Here is a 6,000-nt window from a genome sequence, read left to right as displayed (position 1 = left end):
CGGGCCCACACTCGGTCGCCTATGCCCATCTCTCTAGTTTTTTCCAGTTCCCCCTTGTAACCCTCTGGTGTGTAGTGGGGATTTAAACGGTCGAGTGGGCACCGGAGCTTCCGTCCCATCAATAATTCTGCTGGGCTTCTGCCTGTTGCAGTGCTGGGGGTTCTATGCTGAATGGCCAGAAAGAAATCTATCTTTGTTTGCCAGTCGCCTGGCTTGAGTCTGGACAATGCCTCTTTAGCGCTCCGGACGGAACGCTCTGCAAGGCCATTCGACGCAGGGTGGAAAGGTGCAGAGAGGGCATGTCGGATGCCCTCATCTGCCAAGTATTCCTCAAACTGGGTTGCCGTGGTGCGGGCGTTATCGGATACTAGCGTGTCGGGCAACCCGTGGGTTGCAAATAGGTGCCGTGGGGCTGCGATTACTGCCTCGGCTGTCATGGATCTCATGAGAATGATTTCCAGCCATTTAGAAGCGTCGACTACCACTAGGAAGGTTTGGCCGTGGAAGGGCCAGCAAAATCAATGTGGATTCTTGACCAGGGCCCTTGGGGTTTTCCCATTCCTGACTGGGGCCGTTGGGGGTAGAGGTCTGGACTCTTGGCAAGCCTGGCATTTCCTACCCTCTCAGCAATTTCTGAGTCCATTAAGGGCCACCACACATAGCTTCTTGCTAGCCCCTTCATCCTTACGATCCCTGGGTGACCCTCGTGGAGAAGGTCCAATACCTTTCCTCAATTTCTCCGGGATCACCACTCGATCTCCCATAGCAGGCACCCCTTGAGCCGACAGTTCCCACTTTTTTCAAATTCCTTAAAATGCTCGCCCGGCGCAGCGGGCCACCCTCTTTGTACCCAACCGAGTACAGTCCTCAAAGTAATGTCCCGGTATGATGCCCGAGCCACCTCCTTAGATGTGATTGGGCCAGAGTCCAAAGAGTCAATTAGCAGGATGGGCGTCCCGGAGTGGGGTCTTCGATCGCCCCTGGTAGTGGGCATCTGCTTAAAGCGTCTGCATGCCCCACTTCTTTTCCGGGTCGATGCTGCAGCTTGTAGGAGTAAGCGGCTAAGAAGATAGTCCATTGGGTCAATCGTGGCGAAAGTGCCACAGGCGTTGGGCGGTCGCCAGCCAGTATCCCTAACAGCGGTCTATGGTCAGTAACAATTTCAAAGTTTCTACCAAAAACATATTCATGAAACTTTTTTACCCCTGACACAATTGCTAGCGCTTCCTTATCCAACTGGCTATAGTTCCTCTCTGTCGAGGACATCGTTCTGGAGTAGAAGGCTATTGGGGCTTCTGTGCCGTTTGGAAGTCTGTGGCTGAGCACAGCCCCCACCCCGTATGGGGAGGCATCGCAAACCAGTAATAATGGCAATGAGCTATGATACTGGATCAGTAGGCTATCGCTCGAGTAGGTTTTTTACTGCTTCGAAAGCCCTAGCTTCCGACTTTCCCCAAGACCAAACATTATTCTTTCCCAGAAGCTTATGCAGCGGCTCAGCAACGGTCGCCTTTGTTTTTAAAAGACCGTAAAATTCACTAGCCCCAGGAATGCCTGTAGCTCTGTTTTGTTTTTGGGCGCTGGAGCCTTTCTGATTGCCTTGACCTTGCTCTCAGTGGGGTGAATTCCTTTCTTGTCTATTCTGTAGCCCAAGAACTCGACGGATTCTACCCTATCTGGCATTTGTTCACTTTAACCTTTAGTCCGGCTGACGGAAAATGCCCAGAACTTTCTCAAGCGCTCCCCAATTCCTCTAAATTTCGGCTGATATCAATACATCATCGAAATAGGGGACTACCCCTGGGAGCCCTTGCAGAAGTCGTTCCATTAAATTTTGGAACAGCCCCGGTGCCACACTCACCCCAAATTGTAATCGGGTACACTTGAAAGCACCTCTGTGAGTTACAATCGTTTGGGCTTCGGCTGTGTTGGCGTCTACGGCAGTTGTTGATAGGCTTGAGCCAAGTCTAACTTTGCAAAGACTTGCCCTTGCCCCAACGAGTGCAGCAAGTGTTGCACCACGGGAACCGGGTAAGCGCTTTTCTGTAAGGCTTTGTTTAACGTCGCCTTGTAGTCAGCGCAGATTCTAACTGACCCATCTGGTTTTACTGGGGTGACGATTGGTGTCTCCCATTTTGCGTGATCGACTGGCACCAGAATCCCCTGATTTATGAGCTTATCTATCTCCTTGTCAATCTTAGGTTTAAGGGCAAAAGGGACTCTCCTCGCCTTTAACCTAATGGGGGCTACCTGGGGGTCTAAGTTGAAGGAAATAGGGGTCCCCTTGTACTTGCCCAGGCAGTCCTTGAAGACATCTTCGAACTCGTTCATGAGTATGTCTTTTAGGTTACAGTCACTTCTGTAGATGCCAGTCACTCCCATGCCCAATGCACGGAACCAGTCTAGCCCCAACAAACTAGGCAGGGTCCCTTCGACGATCGTGATGGGCAGGGTCTTCTTATGTGGTCCGTACTCGACTCGGACAGAGGTGGTCCCTCGAACAGGGATGCGATTCCCTTGGTAGTCGTGGACTCGTAGCCGTTGTGTTTGCAGGTGGCGCCATGACTGATGGCAACGCTTCGCCAAAGTGTCCCAGGACATGATGGTGATCGCTGACCCGTGTCCACTTCTAGTCGGCACGGCACTCCTTCTATTTTGGGTTTGGTGAAGATCTTCTCCACCGGGTTAGGCGCGCCTATGATCACGTCGTTTGGTTGATTCGCGCCTTTTTGTTTGAGCCAATCACGGGTCGCCTTGCCGATCCCGCGCTCTGATTGGCCGATTTGAATTTTCAGCGGGAAGGTTGGGGAGCTTGACAGACTTGAGCTAAATGCCCCTTCTTCTCGCACCGCCGACATGTAGCGTCCTTGAACTTGCAGTGTTGGCGCTGGTGTTGACCTCCGCAACTTCCGCATTCGTCCCGGTCTTCTTTGCCGTGTTTCTCGGTTCGGCAAACCCCTTCCTCATCCTCACCGTCGGATTCGGTCTGGATCTCTACTTGGTGCACCGGGGTTGATTTTGTCGCCTTTGGTGTGAGTGGCTTTGCAGGGTCTCCGCCGCTTGGGTGGACATTTCATGCGCTCTGGCCGTCCAGGCGTTTGCCAGCGTTAGATTGCTTTTGATAGCAGCCGCCTCCATAAGCGCATGTCTCTGACCCCCGGATGAGTTGCTCCAGCAGCGCCTCGTCCAGTCTCGGTACCCACAGTCTTTGGAGGCTTTCCGCAGGCGGCCATGTAGTCGCTGATGGATTCGCCCTCTGCTCGCTCCAAATTCAAAGCGCCGCACGTATTTGGACGGCGTTGGCGCGAAATGGTTTTTTAGCAGGGTTTGCAGAGTTTGCCACGATACCGATTGTACCGGCGTTGGCTCTGCCAGGGCTTCCGCGATGTCGATGACCTCGGGACCGCAGTGGCTCAAGAAGTATGCCCTTTTGCGGTTGTCTGGAACTCCTTGCAGTTCGTTTGCTTCTAGGAAGCTTTCGAAACGGGTCATGTACGTTCCCCATTTCTCTCGGGCTGGGTCAAACGGCGCGGGCGGAGTGTAACTGGCCATCTCCGCGTTTCTGCCCTGGGTTTGCTGGGTTCGGTTCTTCCGTGCTTCAGCTCGGTTCTGGTGCTCCTTAGCTTCGAGATCCCATCCTCGTCGCCAGTGTTAAGTTCGGGAAGTAACGAGGCTGGAGACCAGGATAGTGACAACAGCTCTTTGATATAGAGTGAACCCAGCAACCTGGCTGGGGAAAACCTCTCTTTATATACTGTTTAACCGGCGGCTTCAACCAATCAGCAACGTGCTTGTTTCCCGCCAAAACGTTCAAAGATACATAACACATATAAACAAGATTTTCCTATTGGTTGGTTTGATGTTTTGAATTCTTACTAAATCACCATAGGCTGACCAGCTTTCCAATGTGGAATGATCTTCAAAGAGCTGGAATGCTTCTCTTCTTACCCGCTTTTCATTCAAATATATCAGAATGCACATTACAGTGTACAGTCTCATGGTACCTCTTCCCCATTCTTGGAATTGGCCGAGTTTTACCTTATTTCTATTGAAAATGAGATTTATTGTTTCATTTTGCACATAATAAATGACACTGTTAGTAAAGAGATAATTCAATTATAGTTAATGGCAGAAAATCCTTCTACAATTCTGTTTATGTATTTGGGTACTTATTATTATCATCATTTTTATTATTATCAAATCTATTTGCTGCATCTTGCCATTCACGGTGACTCTGAATGGCTTATTAAGATATTATTTTTATCTTGTTTTACAAATTTATTGTAAGAGCAGAGTAGGAGATGAAAAATTAAAGGAATCAATTACCCCATTATTGTTATCTAGTACACAGACAGAAGAAAGACTGAATGAATTTAACCAAATTAATTTAGAGTTGCAAAGGAAAATAGAGGAAATTCAAATTAATTTGAATTTAGAAAATAAAATAGATGATATTCAGGTTAAGGCTGATAAGGCAGAGGAAGAAAGGGTTATATTACAATATAAATTAATGGAATATGCTATAAGGGTGAGAGGAATAAGAGAGTGTAAGGAAGAAAAATTTGAAAGAGATTTTTATTCAGGCCTTTGCTCAGATAGAGGAGTGGAACCAAAAGATTTTGAAGTTAATATTGAAAAAATTTATCGTGTTAATTCTTGGTGGGCAAGGCAGAAGTGTTTACCGAGAGATGTGGTTATTTATTTTACAAATAAGAGGATTAGGTATGGAATTTTGCAAGCATTTTATAAAATAAATTTCAAATATTAGGACAAGATATAATAATGATGAAGGAAATTCCTCCTAAAATGTTAAGAAGAAAAGAATTTGCCTTTCTGGTGGATGAGCTTAAGAAACATCAGATATATTTTAGATGGGAGGTTCCAGCTGGTTTAACACTGAATTATAAAGGAAGAAAGTATTTTCTCAACACAATTTGTAAAGCACGAGATTTTATACTAATGTATTAAAGATTGGGAATTCTTTGTTAACAGATGTTAAGTTGAATGGTGAATAGATGGTCGAAAATGTGTAAGACAGAAGAAGGGGAGGGAGAATGTTTAACTTTATTATATATGATTATGGTTAATTTTAGTAATTGATTTATTGTGGATATAAATGTGTATTTTTAGGGGTACTTTTTGATATATTTAAGGTATAAAGGAATAGGAAGATGGAATATTGTTTAATTCTGGAGGATAGATAGTAAAATTTAGGAATTTGGATTAAATATTATATTTAAGAGATGGATGTAATGTTAATTAGAATGTAATTGTTATAATAGTTATATTTTGGATAAGGTATAGGTGTAATTTTAATAATGTTATTTGATATAAGTAAGGTAAAGTGAAGATTTTAACTACTACAATTGATACTATGAATATTTGTAACATTATTTGTTGTATATATAAATGTTAAAGATGTGAAAAGATGGACTATTGCTTACCCTTGAAGGTTGGACAGAAAAATTAAAGAAACTAAGTTGGAAAATATGAACTATTTTGAGAGACTGCTAAGGAAGAAAGACATTTTAGAAGAACCCTTGGTGAATATTGGAAGATGGAGCGTTGTATTGATATTGATTGATGAAGGTTGGATATTAAAAACTATGTACTTTATTCAAGAATAAACACTAACTCAATCGGAAACTTCTGAGAACTCTAGGAGTGGAATGGTCTGATATATAATGGATTGGAAGAAAAGTATCTTCTTTGTCTTTGGAAGGGGAGTGGAGGTTTTAAGGAATGACTATGGATTATGATTTGTGCTAGATTTTAATTTTGTTGTTAGTTTTATACCCTGTATTCGGTTCTCGGAAGTCCTGGGGGTGGGGAGGAGGGGGAAGGGAGGGGGAAGGGGCAGAAAATGGATTGATAGTTAATGTACAAAGATGATTGAAGATGTATAATTAATGTAAGATCGGACCTGCCTGGCTACTACTTTAGAATGATGGGAAAGAAGGAAGTAGAAGAGAGAAGGAGGAAAGAGAAGAGGAGGAGGAG

This window comes from Ahaetulla prasina, chromosome 1 (assembly GCF_028640845.1).
Source record: "Ahaetulla prasina isolate Xishuangbanna chromosome 1, ASM2864084v1, whole genome shotgun sequence".
NCBI lineage: Eukaryota > Metazoa > Chordata > Lepidosauria > Squamata > Colubridae > Ahaetulla > Ahaetulla prasina.
This window is presented reverse-complemented; position numbering follows the sequence as displayed.